The following is an 11,433-nucleotide window of genomic DNA, read 5'->3' on the forward strand; positions in this document are numbered from 1 at the left end:
TCCAATTCAAAGCTGTGAAACATGTGCGCCCCACTTTTGATTTAACTATACTGATGACAATAATTTATAGCTGTCGGAATTAATAACGTAAGATTCAGGGTGATGAACATGAAAGCCTTATTCAAAAGCAAATTTGCAAAAATAGTCATTTGAAGATGAAGTTTAGAAAACGAACGGAACGCGAGCATCGTAATCATCTGAATAATAGCTATTTTGGCTAGATTTGTGGTGTTGAAGACGTTAGTATTTGAAAGTTGTTTCCAATGATTTAAAAAAGCAGTGATTAATGGGCATGCATCAGTAGGTATATAGTTGAAGTAACACAAGTACAGGTAAAACGAATAATAACTTAATAAGACAGTCGTGGACATTTTTTTAGTATTCTTTAAAAAAAAGGAGGTCCAGTTCTCAACTCATCCTGGTTATATTTTTTTCACACGAAATAGCTTATGAAACAATTCAAAATAAAAAAAATTGATCCTCTAATGTGATACCAATATTAGTTGTTTTTTTTTTTATTTTATTATCTCTTGATCACGAAAAATGAAGTAAATTATAGGAACGAAGTTCAAAATTTAATGATGATTTCCAGAGATGTATTTTTTGTAAAAGTTCTATAGAAAACCACAGAAATTTCCGATGTATCGTAACTATAAAAATAGAAATCAAAAACAACTCTTATTTCTTTGTGTTATTTTCCTATGGTACCTACATACAAGGTGAACAAAAAATATAGAACTCTTTATGGAGCTTTTCTTTTAAATCATTTGCTTTCAGCAAATAATGATTAATAAAAATTAAAGAGCTATAAAAAATGTGATCGTGTTTTGAGGATGAAATTTCGTGATATTTTTTTCAAAATATTTGAAAACTATTTTCTACAAAATTAAATGAAATGTAGATAGTTTGTTGTAATCCTAAGATCATATAGCTGTTGTAAAAAAAAGGTTTTATAGCAGGTTGCCATTTAAAAATAATTAAAAATTTTGAAAAGTAATTAAAAGGTTATTCCTGAAATTACTATTAATCACGATTTTATCATAGGTACTTGTATGTACTTAATAATGAATTTTTTTTTCCGTGTACATAGTTTATGCCAAAAACGCTTGGTTCCATATTTGTTGTTCATCATGTAAAGTATCATTCCCTGGCTAAAAGGATTGCTGATGAATGCATTTTTACGAAAAACAACGCATCAAAAACGTTTAGTACAAAAATTCGATGAAAATATACGTGATGCATTAGGCATGAGAAAGTAATCTAAAATACATGTACACCGTACAAGTAGGTAGGTATATCTTTTCTCTGAAGTTTTCATTATTCTTCATTTTTTCATGGGGCTGGTTACAAACATTAAGTACTAACAGTGTTGTCAAATTATAGTCTTAATGTAAACATGAGATGAAGACATAATCCTATTGCTATCCTGTATCAATGAACATGAGCATTTAAATGAATTTCAGTCTAATTCTATCTACCATGAATATAATACTAGAAATAAAGACTCACTCATAGTTCCTCACCATCGCCTGAAAAGAACCCAACAAGGTATCGATTTTTGGGGATCCAAATTGTATAATAAATTAAATGAAGAAATCAAGAACTTAAATATAATTCAGTTTAAGAAAAATGTAAAGACAATGTTGATCAACAAAATTTTCTATTCTGTGGAGGAATATATGGAATATACCGGGTGGGGCATCGGTTACGCGCACTTGATAAATCGCGACTTATTCAAATTAATTAAAACTGGCGATATTTCATATACCTAACTAATTACTGATAGGGTATAATTTGAGAATTTTTCTAATTTTTTTGGATAATAAATGAGTCCCGTAATATATAGTTTTGTGTGTTTTATGAATACTTTCTGTTAATTTACCTATAAAGTTTTTACACTAAATGAATCTGTACCTGTCAGCGCATCAAACTTTGATATCACAATTTCAAAATTTGACTTGGTTAGCCAAATAAACGCTTTTTTTATTTAAACACAAACCAGACCCGTGATTTATGACAAAATGGTATAATTTGCCAATAAAAGAATCATTTACTAGTAGCCGACCGATTTAAATGGTCATTTTTGCTGTAAACCTTGGAATCTTACCCTAATTGCAGTTCCCCATTGTCACCTAAATTTACGATGGCACAAGTAGCAGGTCATAAATAAAAATGATTTTCAAAGTTAAGATGGAAATTTGCGTTTAATTCAAAATCTAATTGGTATTTTTTTTCTGATTTTGTAAACAATTGTAGGAAGTGAATCTGCCTAGGTCAGTATAAAAACTAGAATTAAATATTTTGGGGGAAAATTACTTTTTATTTTCTTTTTGGCTTTGTTTGTGAATGAAAACTTAAAAAACAAAAAAATTAGAAAATGTACCTTACTAATGCCCAGATAAGTGTGAAAAAATTCAACAATTTTATTTAATTAGAAGTGTGGATTTTCTTTTTGGGCGTAACGGATGCCCCACCCGGTATGTTATAGTGTGGTTTTCTTGTCTTGTTTTTGACCCTATTCTGTAATTTTGATTACGAATAACGAGATTTACCTATTTATTTATCTATCTATCTGTTTATAAGTATCTACATATCTACGTAGGTACCTATTGGTTTTTATTCTTACAAATATTTTTCCTGTTTTGTGGTTCCTATTCTGAGGTTTATGGACGCTAGGGTACTATTGAAACGAGAAATCTGGCAACACTAGACCCACTGGACTAAACTGTCAATTGTTATTGTTCAAGTGTTCTAATCTCCAAAAAATAATTTTGCTCAAATTTTGTCCAAATTTCCGCACCTCGGCATTAAAGTCATTTTTCATTACTCATGTGTTTTATAGACTTTGTTTCATAAATATACTTATTACCACTTTGGGACTCCCTCCACTACCACCTATAGTGTAGTTTTTATGTTTCATTTCATTACTTTAATAGTACAACTACAAAAAATTAATATTCCAGTTTATTTTACCAACAAAAAATATAAGATGCATCGAGAACATCTAAAAATTAGAAAACAAGCCAGAGGTCCATATAATATGTTCCACTAACTGGAGAAATTATTTATGCGGGCCATAAACGAGCCATTCTCGGAGCGTATAATAAATTTCTAAAGCTCCACTCCTCTCTTCCTCATTCATCATCCTTCTACCTCACGAAATCGTCGCTACCAATGCCACCTGTAGCAATGGGTCAGTGCTAACCCAGTGTTCTCGCCTAGTCATCGCATCCTCCCCCCGACTTAGACCGCGTGTCGTATGCCATGAAAAGAAACGCCAATTCCTCTCGAGTCCAATCTTCTTATTACGTCCGTATCGTGGCCGATACGTGATCCGCTGATGATGCTCCCCTCCCGACGTGAGCGTTGATTGGACGCCACGACGCCCTTGCCACGGATCGATAACGCACCACCACGCACGCTGCTCCTCCAGGAATGCAATATCACGGCGAGGGGGAAAATGTCCGCGCTATTTGAAAAAGGGATTTGAGTCGGAACCGTAGGGAAAGCTCCCTAACGGGATGTATTGGGCGTGCTGAAAACGTACGGCTCCCATGAAAACCCTGCGACTGGAATATGGGGTGCGTGCGCCAGAGACCACGCTTAGATAAGTGAGGGTTTGATTTACGATGATGACTATATCGATTCCCTCGTGATGATAAGCGTGTGCTAGGTAATGGTGCAGGATGGCCATTGGGTAGAGATCGGGTCATGGGGCTTTATATGGTGTGACGATGGGTTCATTTTTCCGACAAAGCGACCACAATACTGATGGTCAGGTTAATTAATGAAGTTGTTGACGAAGATATTTTACTTTATGTATGACGGTGTCATTGCTGTATCGTTTACAAGGAATTTCTCAGACAGGATTTCTTGATATGGAGCGAGAGGGGAACTGGTTGCAGCTACACATACAACAAATGTTATCATCAGTTTTATTAATTTTATACCAGTGAGAATAAGAAACTATGATAACTAACTAATGGGCAATTTTGTTTTCTCACTACAAGTCAGATACGTTTTTTTTAAATAAACCAATAATAAATTTGCAAGGATTTTATTTGGAAAAACACTACCCTTTAGGTGATGTCCAAAATTTAGTTAGAACTTTGCCCCATAAATTAGCACAAAACTTTTTAATGCCATCATCGTATTTTTTGACATCTTATAAATAATGTTATAATAGTCTGTTTCGTAAATAGTATAATAAAAAATACGTAAGAACACAAGGAAAATTAAAAAAAGATGTATTTTCTTCCCTTCTGCAAAAAACTAAAATTATCCCAAACTTTTTTTTACACACAGTATTCAAAAATGCTTGTAGATTCGGTCATCCAAATGCCTACTGTAATTTCTGGGAACGGCATCTCTGTCAAATCATTAATTTAAAATTTAAGTTTGTTTTTTAACTTTTTATACTGTTTAGCCATTATTTTGTACATTCTGTTGTGTGTTCCGTATTTTTCGGGTCTGAAGATGTTTGCGTTGGTTTTACTGATTTCTTATTTATGCCAACAACGTAAAAAAAGTGGTGTATAATCATCCAAGTTCATCAATTAATTTGTTGAGTTTTATCTATACCTACCTATTTATTTTTGGAACTTGGAACACAGAAGAATTAAATCTACTAGTTTTTGTTTGCTAAACACAACAAAATTAGACGTGAAACTCTTAACTGGGACACCCTGTATTTGAAATGATGAGAGCTATGAGGTAGAAGAGTTTTGTCGTTACTTTGTTATATTTATTGCTACTATTGGAATTGAATATAAATTGGGTAAAAAATGTTTGTTACTTGTATCTATATGTATTATAAAACACCTCATAAATATTTTTATTCCCATTCATAAAGTAGGTAATAATCAAATTACCGTGCATGTGAAAAGTTGGAAAATATGACGTTCCAACTTTATTTAACAAATTATGTGAAATAGTAAGTTCAGATTAGGAGGTGGTTATTTCCTTCTCAATTGATAAGTAAAATGACAGTTCAGGTTGGGAAATGGCCACTTCCCAACCTGAAATATCATATGCCATGTTTTTCAAAATTTGATCAATTCTTTGTTGGCTTCCTGTCCTTTATGGAGGATGATTGTGAATAAAATCGTATCTAAACCTTGGTGGTCGTTGCTTTATCGTCTTGGAGATCAAATTTCACCTTGGTAATGAAGCACCTCCCACATCGGTATTTAATTTAATTAATTAATTTACTATTTATTCGCAATCATTATAGTAATGTGCCTCTTTCTAATTTTTTGGAGGTCGAGAAATATGACATTACATCCCTTGGTCGGGAAGTAAATCTAAGATTACGACTTCTAAGCCCATCAAATGTCCAAAATACAATTTGATTGCATGGCAACTACGTCCATGCATTAACTTTGACAGAAAAGTATTATACATTTTATTGTACCTACAGGTTGTCCGGAAAAAACGTTAAAAGATTTCGAGGGAAAATGTAATAACAATTTGTAATAATAATGTAAGTAATTTGTAGTAATAATACTTTGTATGTTTGAGTTTCTAAAGTATAATCATGATTTGCTGTCTTCTTCTACCCTCTGCCTTTGTCTGCTTCCCTGATCAGTTCGGTTCTCAAACTGGATATTATCAATTAAAAAAAAATTAAGTGAAATTAAAGATTCTCTTTAAAAGTTTATACTTTTTTTTTAATTATCACTACGAATACAGGGTGATTCTTAAATAGAACGACAAAATTTTATCCTTAGTAGTATCAAATGAGAACATGCTGGAAAAAATATTGAAAAAATTCTTTGTTTAACCGTTCTCCAAATACAATTTATTAAAGTTATTTTCGAGGTAAAGCGTACGCCACAGAAGTGTTCGTAATTAATTAGTATTAGCACAGGTAGTGGAAACCATAGTATGTATTAATTTGATGAAAATGTACTTGATTATTGCAACAATTCATAAACACCGTTAATGGCACGGATCAAGGGGGTTCAGTGTTTGTGAAAATAAATCTTCTACATAATTGAGGAAAAATTAAAAATACATATTTTTAGCTAAATTATATGTATAAGAAAAAACCTTAAATTTGCATTATTTGTGGATTTTATGGTCTAATGGAAATAAATAGGGTCAAATGTCAAAACAATTAAAACCAGATTTTTTTAAACATTTTTCTTATGCTTCATGTAGTCCCTGTACGTTGTATACATCTACCTAGATATACCTAATATATCATAAAGCTGTTCTGCAAATTTTATATAGAACACCTGCTTAGTCAAAAAAATATAAAAGAAGTTTGTTATAGTAGAGCACAGTGAAATAAGTAAAACAGATTATAAAATAGAAAACATTGATTTGTTCGAAATCTAGTATCAAATGTAATAACAATTTGTAATAGTAATGTAAGTAATTTATAGTAATAATACTTTGAAAGTTTGAGTTTCTAAAGTATAATCATGATTTGCTGTCTTCTTCTACCCTCTGCCTTTGTCTGCTTCCCTGATCAGTTCGGTTCTCAAACTGGATATTATCAATTAAAAAAAAATTAAGTGAAATTAAAGATTCTCTTTAAAGGTTTATACATTTTTTTTAATTATCACTACGAATACAGGGTGATTCTTAAATAGATCGACAAAATTTTATCCTTAGTAGTATCAAATGAGAACATGCTGGAAAAAATATTGAAAAAATTCTTTGTTTAACCGTTCTCCAAATAAAATTTATTGAAGTTATTTTCGAGGTAAAGCGTACGCCACAGAAGTGTTCGTAATTAATTAGTATTAGCACAGGTAGTGGAAACCATAGTATTAATTTGATGAAAATGTAGGTACTTGATTATTGCAACAATTCATAAACACCGTTAATGGCACGGATCAGTGTTTGTGAAAATAAATCTTCTACATAATTGAGGAAAAATTAAAAATACATATTTTTAGCTAAATTATATGYATAAGAAAAAACCTTAAATTTGCATTATTTGTGGATTTTATGGTCTAATSGAAATAAATAGGGTCAAATGTCAAAACAATTAAAGACAGATTTTTTTAAACATTTTTCTTATGCTTCATGTAGTCCCTGTACTTTGTATACATCTACCTATACCTAATATATTATAAAGCTGTTCTGCAAATTGTATATAGAACACCTGTTTAGTCAAAAAATATATAAAAGAAGTTTGTTATAGTAGAGCACAGTGAAATAAGTAAAACAGATTATAAAATAGAAAACATTGATTTGTTTGAAATCTAGTATCAAAAAATATGAGATTAATTAGTAATGATTTAAAATTCGACTTGTACGTACTTCGGGTAATGACTCTTTATCCTATTAAATAAACGTTTAATTTTGAAACGACTCGAAAAATCCCAATTAACTTTAAAATAAAACTCATGATTCCCCATTAAGGAATGACAGGTGGCATTTACCACTGTTTATTTTCATTCTAAATTGAACTTAAATCAAGTTGCACAAATTATGTGATAGAGCGTTCCTGGTATCAAATAACAGCAATCCAGCAGACGAAGAGTCTGCAATATTTCAGCAGTTTTGCCAACTCAATTTGCGACAGCTGATGTCTACAATCCACACGCTATATAAGATAGTGATGCCAACACGTTTCTGTAAGACTGTGCGTGAGGTTGGAACTAATTTCCATTAGGGAAACTGTTTCGTTGCTAGGCTGAAGACTCATTAAGCTAATGCAAGATCTGAGAATCGAATTGGATATTTTTGCAAAAAAAAACAGTTTTATCATTGTTGAGAATAAGCTTTCTGTCAACAGAAATCATTCCATCTGTTTCAGTTTTCAGCCCAACACTTCGTCCAATTATTCCGCAGGCGTAAGTTGCCGGAATTTCAGATGGAATTGAGTGATTCCTAATATCTTAAAAACTGTATAACTTTAAAAGTGTCTGCTATTTCGTAACTTGAGCAAAAATGCAAATTTGTACCCACTAGGAACGTTAGTGCACAAACAGTAATGTGTTATTTTCTTTCCTATAACCATTAATCAATGACTTGATAATGAATAGTTATAAAATATTCTTTTTGTAGAAATTATGACGATCATGACCCATGAGTATATTTTCAATAGTATTTAATGCCGTTTGTCTTATTGACTCCTATCATGGTTAATGTAAAAGAAGCGCAATAAGGAAGTTACTCATTCATTTTTATCCATTAACTCCCATTAGAAGTTATTGCGACAAAGGCCACGCATCTCAACAACAATTCACACACTTTTTTTGTTGCCAATTAACTTCCAAAATACCTTTTCTTTCATTTATTTTCCTAAATAATTTGTTCCCATAAGCGATCGACCGCCTAAAATAATAAACGATGTCTGACATCAAAAGAACTAGCGCTCTGATGGAACTCGCTGAATTCTTCCTGGTGATGGCAGACTACGACCAGCGGCATCTCATCATAGGAGGCGGTGATTGATGCCTGAGTTAATGATGCTGCGTTCTCCATTAGGAGAACAGGACTGCGTCTGCAAGACAAGAAACACTGATCACCGGTTCACGTGCAAGAAGTGCGCAGCATGCACTCGGTGACGATGCATTAATAAATTATCATCATTATTCAGGAGCGATTCGAACCCTCTTCGAGCGTTGGGGCGAGAGATTCTTTACGAAAACGGTTTATTCGACAGATTTGGGCAAAATGGGTGTAATACATCAAACAGAAAGAAGAAATATGGAATTGTATTTATGCATGTGTCATGAGAAGAAAAAGTGAGTCTCTGAATTTCTGAAATGCATTAGATATACAGAGTGATTCGTGAAATTTTTTGAAAAGAGTAAATAACTACATCTTGGAATTATGCCAAAGGCTCTTAGGACACTGTTATTGATTTTTTTTATTTGCTTGTACACATCAAAAAGATTTACTGTGTGTTTGTTTACAATGCGAACCCAATATAGGGTTGCCGTTTGTTATTCCACCTGTAGAACCCATGATGTTTACTTAAGGTTTAGTTATACCTGTAGAGTGGAGGTTGCAGAAGAGGAAAGGTTGGTTTACTTTGAAAATTTTAATAAATAAATTAAAATTGTTAATGTTACATCAAATAGAGTTGTGCAACTTTGAGAGTTTCTGCAACACGAACGTAGGCAAGTGGAAATGTAGTCCTTATTCACACGCTCCTATAACGTGGGAAAGAGATACAATATCTAATGTTTTATTAATAATAAATCGTTCGAGGTGCAAGGATTAATTCATATTAAACAGCTTACACGCAGTAGAGACGTTTCGAAAAAAAATTCTTGTTTCTTTAATTAAAATTAAAAAAAATCATTGAAAGTATTTTAAGTATCTTTGGAAAATCAGTTTGTAATTCAATAAATCTGAGTTCGACTAAAATAGGTGATACTTCTTTGCCAGCCTTATTTAAGTGCAAAATTATTTTATTGTTCCAGTCAATTACTAGTGACCTCTATTATACTGATATGCAAAAGCTGACTAAAAAGCTAACGCATCTTTTAAATTATCTGTTTATTACTGTAATTTCGACTAAAAAATATATCTACTTCAAAGAGTAAATGCCCTTTCAATAATAATAATTAATAATACAGAATTCAAGGCATAAATGAAAGGTTCAAGTCATTTAAACACTTTGATTTATTCTTTACACTCATTTTATGTCAGTCGTTGTCAAACGAAGATGAATTTGATGGTGTGATGCGACAGTTAATTACAGTGAAAAAGACCATAAATTAACTGCTTTCATTTATATCGCTGGAGGCTTCCAGGCTATCAGCACATTCACAATGCTTAGCACTGTTGATGTTATCTTTTTAGTAGACTGTATATGAAATTGGTTACTTAAAACTTATTGTGTTCGTTTGAGCACAAAAAATCCACCCAGCCTTGAGGAGTTTTTAACTTTCTTGATGACTGACAAGCCCAAAATGTGTTAAAATAGACATATTTTTCAACGAGTTTTTTAAATTTCCCTCGTTTTTGTAATAAAAAATTATACACACCAGAGCAGTTCAGAAAGAAATCAGAAATCTACCTACATTCGTATGTATTAAAGGACTTCAAATGAAGTTGTATTTTTCAAGAAAGCATCCTTCCAAAGGTACTAATGCACTACGTATTCCCAATTTTTCTCCAGATATGCCATTTCGCCAAAAATTTTTTTTTTTAATGTCAGCAAAATAGGTCAGCAACAGCAGTAATTAACCTTTCATTTAATTCAAATCTTTTCCCTCAACTTTTTTTTTACAAATTTAGGTCCAATAAGTAAAAAAGTCGTTAAGTCAGGTCAGGTTTAGTCACCTCGCACATTGGTTGTAGCCACTCAATCATCAGCACTCCTTTTTAAATGCAAAAAATGCTTGTCATTAGCTTTTGATGATGGAATTTTGACCTTTCTAAGAGGGAAACAACTTTGTCAATAAATGGCTACCATTCGTTTCTTTTGGTAAAAAAATAAACACCTTGGTGCTCTATATTTTTATTTCTCTCATTATTGTTTGCTATTTATAAATACAGCAAATGACCCAAAACTTCGTCTCTGAACTCGTAAAAGTTCCAGGTATCGATGTAATAACAAAAATCTGTTATCGTTCGTTTTTGTTTCATGGCTTCTTTCTGAATTGCCCTCGTAACTAATATTTAACAAAGCGACAAAAGTTTTTTTATTATTCTTGACAAACACCATGGAAAAGTGTTTTTACTGTAGGAACAATTCTTGCAATGCCTTTTAAGTTAAGTATCGTTGTTTAGTTGTTGTTTTTTTTTTTCTACTTATTTATTCTAGGTATTGAATGCTAAACCATTTTGTCAATAGTAGAAAAATTAGAGTACTGAACTCCCAAGAGATGGTTACTATTATTCGTTGGACCGAAATGTACCACTCGCTACGTTCGTATTTTGTGATTTTATAATTGATATTTATTATATCTATCATTAGTTATTAATTTAACGGCTTTAAGGAAAATATCGCTTTTGTCATTTTTTTAATTCATTGCTTAAAATTTTTGCCTTAATCGATTATAAAAAATTATATTTTTAAAGAGATTACCTAATTATGTATGTGATTACCTACCTACAGAAATTTGGTGCTTTAGTGTGAAATAAAACCAAAACTTACTGAAATGAGCAAATTAAGGGCTTTTAGAGTTAAATTTTAAAATTGTAACTTTAATTAACAGCTCCAAGAATTTTTTATGAAAAGGTGTTAGGTACATCAATCACACACTACAACTTCTTGGTGCATGGTCTCTATACTTTTACTCCAATAATTAATAATAAAATGCTAAGTCTCTCCCCTTCAAACCGAAAAATTTGAAAGTTAATTGATATTAGAAGAGCAGCCACTCGGTATCTTCCAAGGACGTGACTGAAATAGCGTTCCAAAGCTTCGCATCTTAAAAGAAACAAACCAGCATGTGACACCAATGAAGTCTTCGTTTCAGGAAACGAAATAAACAAAGACACCGTTCAAATTCG

The 11,433-nt window shown here is 32.0% G+C and overlaps 1 protein-coding gene across 1 annotated transcript in view; it reads right to left on the reverse strand.

Annotated features, from left to right (window-relative positions):
* Nucleotides 1-11,433, reverse strand: part of LOC123013518 (D-2-hydroxyglutarate dehydrogenase, mitochondrial) — a 90,703-nt gene that overhangs the window by 64,921 nt on the left and 14,349 nt on the right. The window lies entirely within an intron of this gene.

The sequence above is a fragment of the Tribolium madens genome, unplaced genomic scaffold, assembly GCF_015345945.1.
Source record: "Tribolium madens isolate multiple individuals breed KSU strain unplaced genomic scaffold, Tmad_KSU_1.1 Scaffold_96;HRSCAF=242;Tcas5.2_LG5, whole genome shotgun sequence".
Taxonomy (NCBI): Eukaryota; Metazoa; Arthropoda; class Insecta; order Coleoptera; family Tenebrionidae; genus Tribolium; species Tribolium madens.